Source organism: Aquila chrysaetos, chromosome 12, assembly GCF_900496995.4.
Source record: "Aquila chrysaetos chrysaetos chromosome 12, bAquChr1.4, whole genome shotgun sequence".
In the NCBI taxonomy this organism is placed as follows: Eukaryota; Metazoa; Chordata; class Aves; order Accipitriformes; family Accipitridae; genus Aquila; species Aquila chrysaetos.
In genome coordinates this window covers 17,646,377-17,656,296 of record NC_044015.1, presented here as the reverse complement: position 1 = coordinate 17,656,296, position 9,920 = coordinate 17,646,377, and positions in this window count along the sequence as shown.

Here is a 9,920-nt window from a genome sequence, read left to right as displayed (position 1 = left end):
GCCTTGGTAATTAGGTGGTTTCCCGTGACTTTTCTTTCTTGAGATTCACCAACTATCATTTTCCATATGTCCCTTTTTCCCAGAGCAGCTATAGACCCTCACACATTCAATAAGCTGGGCAGATGGTACCACGTACCAGGCTCTGAGCAGCTAAAGACAATTCAAAACAAGTAAAAGGGTTCAGCGTGGCATTCCCAAACCGGCCCAGGAAACCTGGATCCAAAAATCACAAAGGTCCCATGGCCTCATGATAGCAAACACATCTTTCCAGGTTCAGCCCTGCAGTGCCCATGAGCAGTGAGACTCTTATGGGCAGTCACACCCCCGAAGCGGCACTTGCACAGAAGACGAACAGGAGAGAGACGCTACCAGCACTTTAAGAACCATCTTTCACTTCAGAAACAACTTTTAATATGCACTTCTTTGACTTTTTCCAGGTTTGAATAATTAAGGCTCTCAAATTTCCTACTGAAAACACAAAGGTCTCACTCTATTCTGTCCTAAGCATCAGTCAGCTTGGGGCCACACCTTAGTAAAACTCAGCCTCTAACACTGTATTAAGACAGTGAATGAATAAGAGCATAACCAACTAAAATGGAAAATAAAATTTCAGTTAGGTAAATTTGAGATATTAAAGTGTGGCCAGAATGACTTCAGTGGCAATTCACTATCTGAAAAATTCCCTCCCCTCCCAGAAAGCAGTCTTGCTAGTCAAACCCAATGGCTGAGCTTTGCACTTTCCAACCCTCTCTTCGCCACATTTTAGAGTCAGCTTTTCCACAGTCATTCTGTATTCCAGCAGTTCACCTACGGGGCTCCTACAACTGACACTTGTAATTCCAATATGATGCTACCAACTGCTCCCACTTTCAGTATCACTTGGTCCCTCACCATCTAGGGGATGCTCGTACCCGTGTCCATGATCTGACCGATGCCTCACTTCTGCTGCAGAAAAAAACCAGGCAGAACTGGGCCCCTGCACACGCCTGCACCCCATGGAAACTGGAATCCGACTCCAGATCTTTACTCCTTGCTGCCTTTCTCCCCCGCAGTCATGCCCACAAGCCTCTCACTCACAGCCAGCTGCAGCTGTCCTCCTTCCCTCTGTCCCCAGCCTGTCTCAAAGATGGCTGCACCTCCGGGCTCTTCATTTGAACCAGTGCCATACCCTATACATTTCCATTACCTCAATTAACATGCAACCATAAGAGTTACCAAGACTGAGAGTAAAAACAACTTTTCACACACTGACAAAGCTGCATTCAACTGTGATAAAGGACTTACCTTTCTTATGCTCTATGAAATCCCTTTGCATCTTTCCATGCTCTTCTCTAGCATGGCACACGGGGCTTTCTGGAAGTACCTCAAAATCCAACAAACAGGGCAAAAAAAACCCCTGTAGGGACAGTGGAAGAAAGGAGCAGTTCTGGAGAGGCCAGGCTGGCCTGGTGTCATGGTTTAACCCCAGCTGGCAACTCAGCCCCACACAGCTGCCCGCTGACTCCCCCTACGGCAGGGTAGGGGAGAAAATCAGAAGAGTAAAAGTGAGCAAACTCATGGGTTGAGGTAAAGACAGTTTAACAGGTAAAGAAAAAGCCACACACACACGCGAAGCAAAACAAGGAATTAATTCCCCACTTCCCATCAGCAGGCAGGTGTTCAGCCATCTCCAGGAAAGCAGGGCTCCATCACACGTAACCGTTACTTGGGAAGACAAACACCATCACTCTGAATGTCCCCCGCTTCCTCCTTCTTCCCCCAGCTTTATATACAAAGCATGACATCATATGGTCTGGACTATCCCTTTGGCCAGTTGGGGTCAGCTGTCCCAGCTGCGTCCCCTCCCAGCTTCTTGTGCCCCCCCAGCCTCCTCGCTGGTGGTGTGGTGTGAGAAGCAGAAAAGGCCTTGGCTCTGTGTAAGCACTGCTCAGCAATAACGAAAACATCCTGTGTTATCAACACTGTTTTCAGCACAAATCCAAAACACAGCCCCATACTAGCTGCTATGAAGAAAATTAACTCTAAACCAGCACACCTGGTTATGAACAGACACGATAGAGTTTCACAGAAACTCCCCCAATGACAGGTATGCTGTTTCAATGAGCTAAATGTAAATAATGCCAAGAATAGCTTCCAGCTGTGACACGCTTTACACAGCTCTGCTGGCTCAGCCAGGAGAGGTTTCTCTTTGGCTGACAGAGGAAAACTCCATCTGCAGAGCACAAATGTCCCAAGAACAGCAGTAGCGGTGACAATTTGCTGCACATTCTTCGGAAGTCATGCGATGAGAGTTGATTATGTCCACCCAGACGTCTGCTTCCTTGAAGACTGAAGTCAATCAAAAGGTCACTACAGCTGAGCTAAGAGAACATGTTGGGGCAGAACCTAGCTTTTCTTCTATTTTCATCATCTCATACAGAGTCTCCAGGAAGGGATGGCAGCTAGTAAATAAGAAGTAAAGAAGCTCCTCTAGACTGGCCACTCTCTACTGTGTAACTTCAGCTCAAGTTGTTCCTTGCAACACTTAAATGAAAAGTACAACTCTTTCCTCATGGAGGCAAGGCCTTTACAGAGTCCATTGCAAGGCACAGGATATTATCTGTGTACATAAAGAACAGGCATATCTGGTCAGATAAAAGGCTGACATCTCTTTTTCTGTAAGTGGCCTTTGTGCCCTTCCATTTAAGAGCCTTTAGTGAAGCTTTATTCTATCATTGTGCCCAGCCTCTTTCTAAGTCCACGCAAACTTTCGATGCCCACCACTAGATACCCAGCCGTTCCAGAATCATGATGCTCATTTAGAATATCTGCTGTTTTCCTAATGAATCATACAAAATAGCGCCAAGTAGAGGAACTGTTCCCACAGCTAGAACAGTTTTCTCACCTTGTACGCTTGTCTTACGACAAAAGGCTATGGAGTAGTTCTATTTCTGAAATGTTAAATACCCTCCTTTTGTATTTTTTTTTAATTCTCCTTTATATCTCTCCAAGATGGGAGGAGCATACCCTATTCAAGGACTTCTATGCACAGAATCTGCTGAGCCAAAAGATGCCCCGTGTCTCCCCTCCTTCTGACACACGTTATGTGGGAGCTCTCACTCATGCACCTTTCATGCCCCAAACACAGGCAGGCAAGAAAGGATATCCCTGTCCTTTTTAACAGCTAGCAAGGACAGATTATATTTAGGTACGGTCTATGTCCAGCAAGGCGCAAAGGCTTCCTCAACATCTGCTACTCGGGCCTTTATACTTGGGGCCAAATAGTCAAGCTGACTACGATGAGCTCCAAAATCTGCTCATTTTAGGGAGAAAAGGACTAAAAAAGCCAAGCTAAAGATCCCCCCAAATTTACAAAGGGACTTTGCTCTTCTTTGGGTTGGATTTATATCTGTTCTGGTTGTCTTCCAGGAATTTACCTCTGATTTATAGCATGCTGAAGATGAAACTGTCCATCTGACTCTAGTTATCACAAAAAGCAATACTGATCCTACTGGGCATCAGAGGGGAGATTACAAATGAGGGAAGGAGCTGCCTCAGCTGATTTGACACTTCAAAATCCTTTCCTTTCTGCATTCCCCATTTGCTCTTTATTAAAGCAAAAAATAATAACGCAGTGTTTACTTAGTGCACAGGGTAGCTGTAAAATTTAATTAATCACTGTAGCTTAGCTTGCTGAGATTTTTAAATGAAAAGCCCTATAAATATGTAAAGTTTCCTATAAAGAAAACCCCTCAAAATTGCCTAACTTCCTGCTTTTGTATTGTACCTTATGGGATGAGTGGCTGGACACTGCCTACAGTCCTGATTCAGCAAATTACTTGGAAGTAAACATATAACCAAGCCAATGGACACCAAAGCATGCATTAATATGGTTGACTTGGGATGGACTTAAATTGCTGCCTTATAGACTGTCTGCTTCCATATTTCCCATCCCTCTCCAAGGGAGTCCAAATTACCAATGGAGCCTTCCTTTCTCACTCACAGATTTCCAGATGCAGCTGTAGTCAAAGTGTGAGCTCCTATTTCAATAGTACCTTACTTCATGAATATCCTTATGGGTCTGAATGAGTGGGCTTACTGCACAGTACATTATTGTGAGCAATAATTATATCTAGAAAAAGCAAGATTTCCTCACCCCCCTCCTCCTCCCCCCCCCCAACAGCACTTGCCTGGGATTTGCCCCAAGGTGTAACAACATGAATGCACACGGTGGTACAAAAGATGAATGCTGTATCTCAAGTGTTTCTTTTGTCTTCTGGGTAATTCAGTTTCATCATATGAATATATACTGTTACAAGCTGATAATCCCCACAGATCTCCTTTCTTCTAAATCAGATATGCTAGAAGAGAGCAAATATTCTTTTTTTACCCTAATTTACAGCCTCAAATAAAGATTAGGACATAGGGACAGGATGAGCACAGAATGTTTCCTCCACCTACAGATATTATTTTCACTGTTCCAATCTCAACAACAAACCTCATGGGTTAATTTTTCAGTTACAGGGAAAAGCAGAAAAGGAAGATGGCCCTTAGTGAGGTACAATAACATGTGCAGGTTTTCTTGGATCAATTGCCAGCATTGACACCGTATCCTTCAGCTAGCAGTCTGTGATGAATGGTACCCAGTAGCATTGGAGAGAGCAACAGCAGCCAGGCAGCATGGGTGACTGCGTGCCCTCCTAACTGGCTGATGAATCAGGAAACTCAAGAGAGACTCGGAGTGTGGGAGCTGGAGTGGTAAATGTTTTCATCTTTCTCTTTTATGATCTTCCCTTCTCCATTTATATAGGACATTTTAGAGATTGAGCTTTGTTACAAACTATTAGCCCAAGGCAGTGGGTTGGGGAAGTGAGATTTCATGGAAAGACAGTGCACAACAAAGTGTGAACAAATGGAACTACATGTGATATTAGTGGTTTGTTGTTGAAGGAATTTCTGTTTGGATTGTAGTTCAGACAGTTGCCTTGATGTACTGGAATGAAAATCAGCACCCAATGTGCCTAGAGACAAGCCACAGAACTGTCAAAAAACACTCTCCTTTTTATCTCCCAGAATCTTGAATTCAAAATGAAAAGTCCCCATTCACCCACAGCACAAAAAATACAACTTGGCAATCACAGTACTGTGCAGTACCCTGCTACAGAGAACAGGACAAGCAACTCCCCCCAAAAAGCACCAAAGTGAGACACAGGTGTATCCAAGTGCCCAGATACACTGTCACACTCCGTGATACTGCAGAGCCTAACTTTAAGCAATCCCTTCTCTGGTAATGACCAAGAGCCAGGGAAGCACCCATTCAGATTGATCAGGTGTCAGTCTAGGGCAATTCTACTGAATTCAATTTTTATTCCATATTTTCTTCCATACAGTAGAGAAGAATACAGTATTCGCTAAGTATATTGTGACCCATACGTAAGCAATGCTTTAATCTGTGTGTGATCAGTTTGTTCACCTGCATTGCAGCTTCGGCTCAGTCTGGTGTAAGCTCTCTATCCACCACGACCCTCGGATCCACACCCACTGAGGGTACGGGCTAGTGCTTGCACACCACTATGAGCTGGAAGGGACATCATATTTTTCATGTACTTAAAATGCTCAGCTTCAGCAGAACTTTTGCATGGACGTTGTGCATTGACTTCCCAGAAAACAACAAAAAAACGTGCGCGCACACACACACACACGGGTGCTCATTTAAGCGGCAGTAAGCAGTCTACGAGTGCCAAGAACGTCTGGCCTTTTAACTAGCTACAGCTCTTAACTACCAAGATAAGAAAGCTGGAGCAATGAAAACTCTTTCCCAGCAGTGTGTGCTTGGGATGGCAACATGACAGGTTCCTAAAAAACACACACACAAAAATCCACATGGGGAGTCCGTACAGGGAAAGGGATACCCAGGGACATCCCAGAAACACTTGATTTCTCTGATGGTATGGCAACCTCACTCAAATGTTTCAATTTAAATGAAGATGAGTAGTGATGCAATGCTACGAGGTCCTGCATGGTATTTGCTCAGGTTTACTGCCAACACGTCAAGGTGGGAACTACTGCATAAATGAGTTAATTCCATGGGCACATTACAGAACCATGCTAGATGGCCGAGTAGTCTTGCAGGAGCTCTACAACTCAGCAAAATTAAAAATATTGTCTACAGCTTGTTAAAATAGCCTTTTTTTGTCCCTTTAATTGTGAGAGGACTAGTTGTGAGACTCTCTTCTTGTCAAATAAATGGTTTGTTTTCCACTTGGAGGCAAAACAAACTGCCTACTGGGAGAGCCCTGCAATGGAAACAGCTGAGGAACAGAACTCCCAGTTGTGAGGAACTGAGGGCTTTAACCAAAGGGAAACGTTGTTTTCCTTATTAATCAGTTTACAAAATATGAGATCATAGAAGGAAAGGGGAGTTCCCCTTGTTAAATATTTACCATTAAATCTCTACAGGGACTCCCACCGTAAGTCAGGAATTAAAGAACAAGAGAATTAAAGTTGGTTATTTCCTGTACCATGGTATACACAATGCCTGTAGGACAGAACAAAAATCTTCACCCTGAAGGGAGCATTAAAGATGGAACTGTCTTCTCCCTCTGAGTACACCTTTGATGGGTGTAGGTTCCTCTCCTGTTTTGCTTGCCTTCATTAATTTTTATTAAATTACTTTATATGAAAACTTCAGATCTTTGGACACAGTTTTTAACGATAGCAAACTGAATGTTCACATTTAAATACACAGCTTGATTTTCAAAAGCATAGGCTACAATTAATGGATTTACAAACACAGCTTTATCTTCCATTAAAGTTATTTTTGCAGTGCTTTTTAGTTTGTTTTTAGAGTATTTTGTAGAACAATTCCATATTTTGTCTGTCCTTGCTTTTACAGGAGAGGGAAATTTTGAGTTAACCAAAAAAAGTGACTTCCAGGTCCTTCAAGCAGATGGAATGGAGCATGCATGTTCCTCCAAAAAAAAGAAAACCAAACTAAACCAAAAAGAACACAAAGAAAACCATCATTTTCACACTTAGGTAGAAAAACATTTGAACAATTGTAATAGTAAATGTCCAGGCAAAAAGGGGGGTTGTTGGAAACTTAGGACATACTGAATGATGGAGACTTGAGTGAGGGATTACCACATAAGGCGCAATCTGACCTGCACAGTCAAAAAAATCATACAGGTGATTCACCATGTCCATGAGTATTAATGACATATCTTTCCACTTTACCTGAACAAGAAAAAATAACAATAAAAATTCATCGTTGGTCCACCACACCCATTAGAACATTTTCCTATCACCTTCCTAATGCTCAAAGCAAGGAACTTATCGGCCAACTGCATTCATCCAGGGGAGCAGCAACAAGAAAAAGGAACCAAGACGTCAGCAAAGACAACAGAGAATGACTACAAAATCCAACAGCTTGGCCTGACAAATTGCACATCAGGCTGTGTTCAACAAGCCAATATTCTGACTGGTGTGGGTCACCCTAAGCAAATGTCATATTTTGTTTATTTCTACAGGAAAATAATGGAAAGAAGGAAAAAGTGTCTGAGGAGGCCGACGGAGGAACCCAGCAAGAGTGACGAATGTTTTGGTTACAGTCACAGGTCTCTCTGGCAACCATGGGAGATTCCAAGAATGCTTTCACCCAGCTTTTGCACATAACAAAGCCTAAACTTGTCTGGAATATGTTTAGGTTTCATATAGTTCAGGCACACCTCATCTGTAAATAGTCTGTGTCACTTTTAATAGAAATACTTGTTCTCAAAACAAGTCCAAATAAGGCTGTCAGAATGACTTCAGTCAGGAAAATCAAGCCTTCCCATAATTCCAGTAAATGGTGAATTTTTGCAGCCTTTGGCCCTCAAAGTCTGGTCCCAAAAACAAGTCCCAGCACCACAGCACTAGAACGATGGAAGTAGCTGTCAATAGTTGAGTCCTGAATTATTCCGACAGCCACAACGTATTGTACATAACGTGAGCATAAGAATCAGTGCAGGACTTGACCCATCCCCACTAACCTGACTTTTGCCTGGTGGTATCCCATCTACTGGTTCAATTGGGGAACCAGGTAAAGTCCATTTCTCCATTAACTAACAAGAAGGCACCAGTGGGACGGAAGAAGGGAAAACATTTTCACTGAGCTTGTGGATCTCTCTGTTACTGTGGCTCAAAACCTGGAAAGATTAGGGTCAAAACACAGCATCGAGCAAATCCAGTTTCCGGCCTTCAACTTCAGTCATGCAAGGACCACCTTTTCACCTCTAGCTCTCTACAATTTCAGGCCAGAGCAGCCTGTTTTTGCCACTTGAGAGATGCTAAATGGAGTGGACAGAAACTCATATTGAGCAAAGCCCATAGGCAGAACAACTGCTTGTCCTCCTGGCCTAGGGACCCAACACGCTATGGATGTGTAAAATGCAATAATGGCATCCTTAAAGAGCCTCAAAGACCATTCTTCCAAAGCAAGTGTAAGGCACATTGAGAAATGAGTACTCACTATACTTATTTTAACAAGCAAAAGATATCAGACTTGGCCCTGTCAGTCCTGAATCTTTTTGAAGCAGTTGGAGCTTCATTTTTCTGCTATATCTCAATAAAGTCAAACTTCCAGAATTAACCCCTAAATTTGCATGGCAATGAAATACAGGAAAAGACATACATTTATCAATATAACTTAGGAAAGGTAAGATGATATAATAGAGAATCAATTACTGTTGAAAGTAAAACAGAAGGGCTAAATAAAAGGACTCCACCTGCTTTTAATTTGAACCCACAACACAAGGGAGAAGTTAAAACTCAAATAGGTACATACGTTCCTTTGAAAGGCTAGGTCTGTGCCTGAACAAAAGAAAGAGGCTTTTCACTTACCTCCTGTGGTATCAAAGAGCCCATTAAAAACCAATAAAATATTATGAAGCCTTTTCCCTTTGTGAAAAAGTGCAATTAATATCCTTCAGCAGATGATTATTGATTTTTATAAAGCAATTTACGGGCTTCTAAAGTCATGATTATTCAACCCTCTGGGTGCCAGAAAGGAAGAGTTTTCAGAAGCAGGAATCGTATTCTCATTTCCACATCAGCACAGCCAGAATTTACAGACTTCTGATTATTATTTTTTTTTTTTGCCCCCAGGATATTTTTGTTGTTGTTGATGTTGCAGTGCTCCAGCACAGGATTAACCCTTTTATTCCCTCCCACCTGAGACAGATTTTTTTTCGTGACCTGTTCTTGAAGTATATCGCCTGTCAGATATTCATCCACTACTCACGGCTGGCGGGTTCGATGCTCAGCAGAGTAGACTTCATGTCAGAAAATCAGCAGCTGCTCATATATCACACTGGTCATTAGTAGAGGATCATTCTGGACCTTTGCCCACAGCACCTTGCTATGGCAAGAGAAAGGCTATAAAACCCTAGGCCCTGTCAGCTGTTGTCATTTAGGTGAGAATTTATCAGGTCTCAGAGTGCCCTCTGACTGGATTATTATGAATAATGAATGAAGCTTTATGCCACACTGAGGCATTAATAAGACTGGGATGACTGGGAGAAATTCAGTACAACATCATAGCAGTAACTTTCTGCGAGCTAGTACACAGCTGGTGGGCTCGCTGGATTTAGCTTATGTTAGATACTGCGACTGAAATGAGGAGCTCATTTAATTATTAAGCAAGTAGCATGATGCTTTCGGTTTAGCCTATGGGTGGTATTACTGACCTACTCGTGGAAAGCTTGCAACAAAAGGCTTTTTACCCTCTAACCAAACTCATTTTCTGCTCTTGAGAAGCTGAATTGGTGAACCCTCCCCAAACCAAAACCAGTGAATGTTAATCTTCGTATTTACTTTTAATCCATCTTTAAAAAAAAGGATATGTAAGAGCAGCCAGTTAACAATAACTCCCTAAAAGCTCCTAGCACAGAAGTCGTCTAACC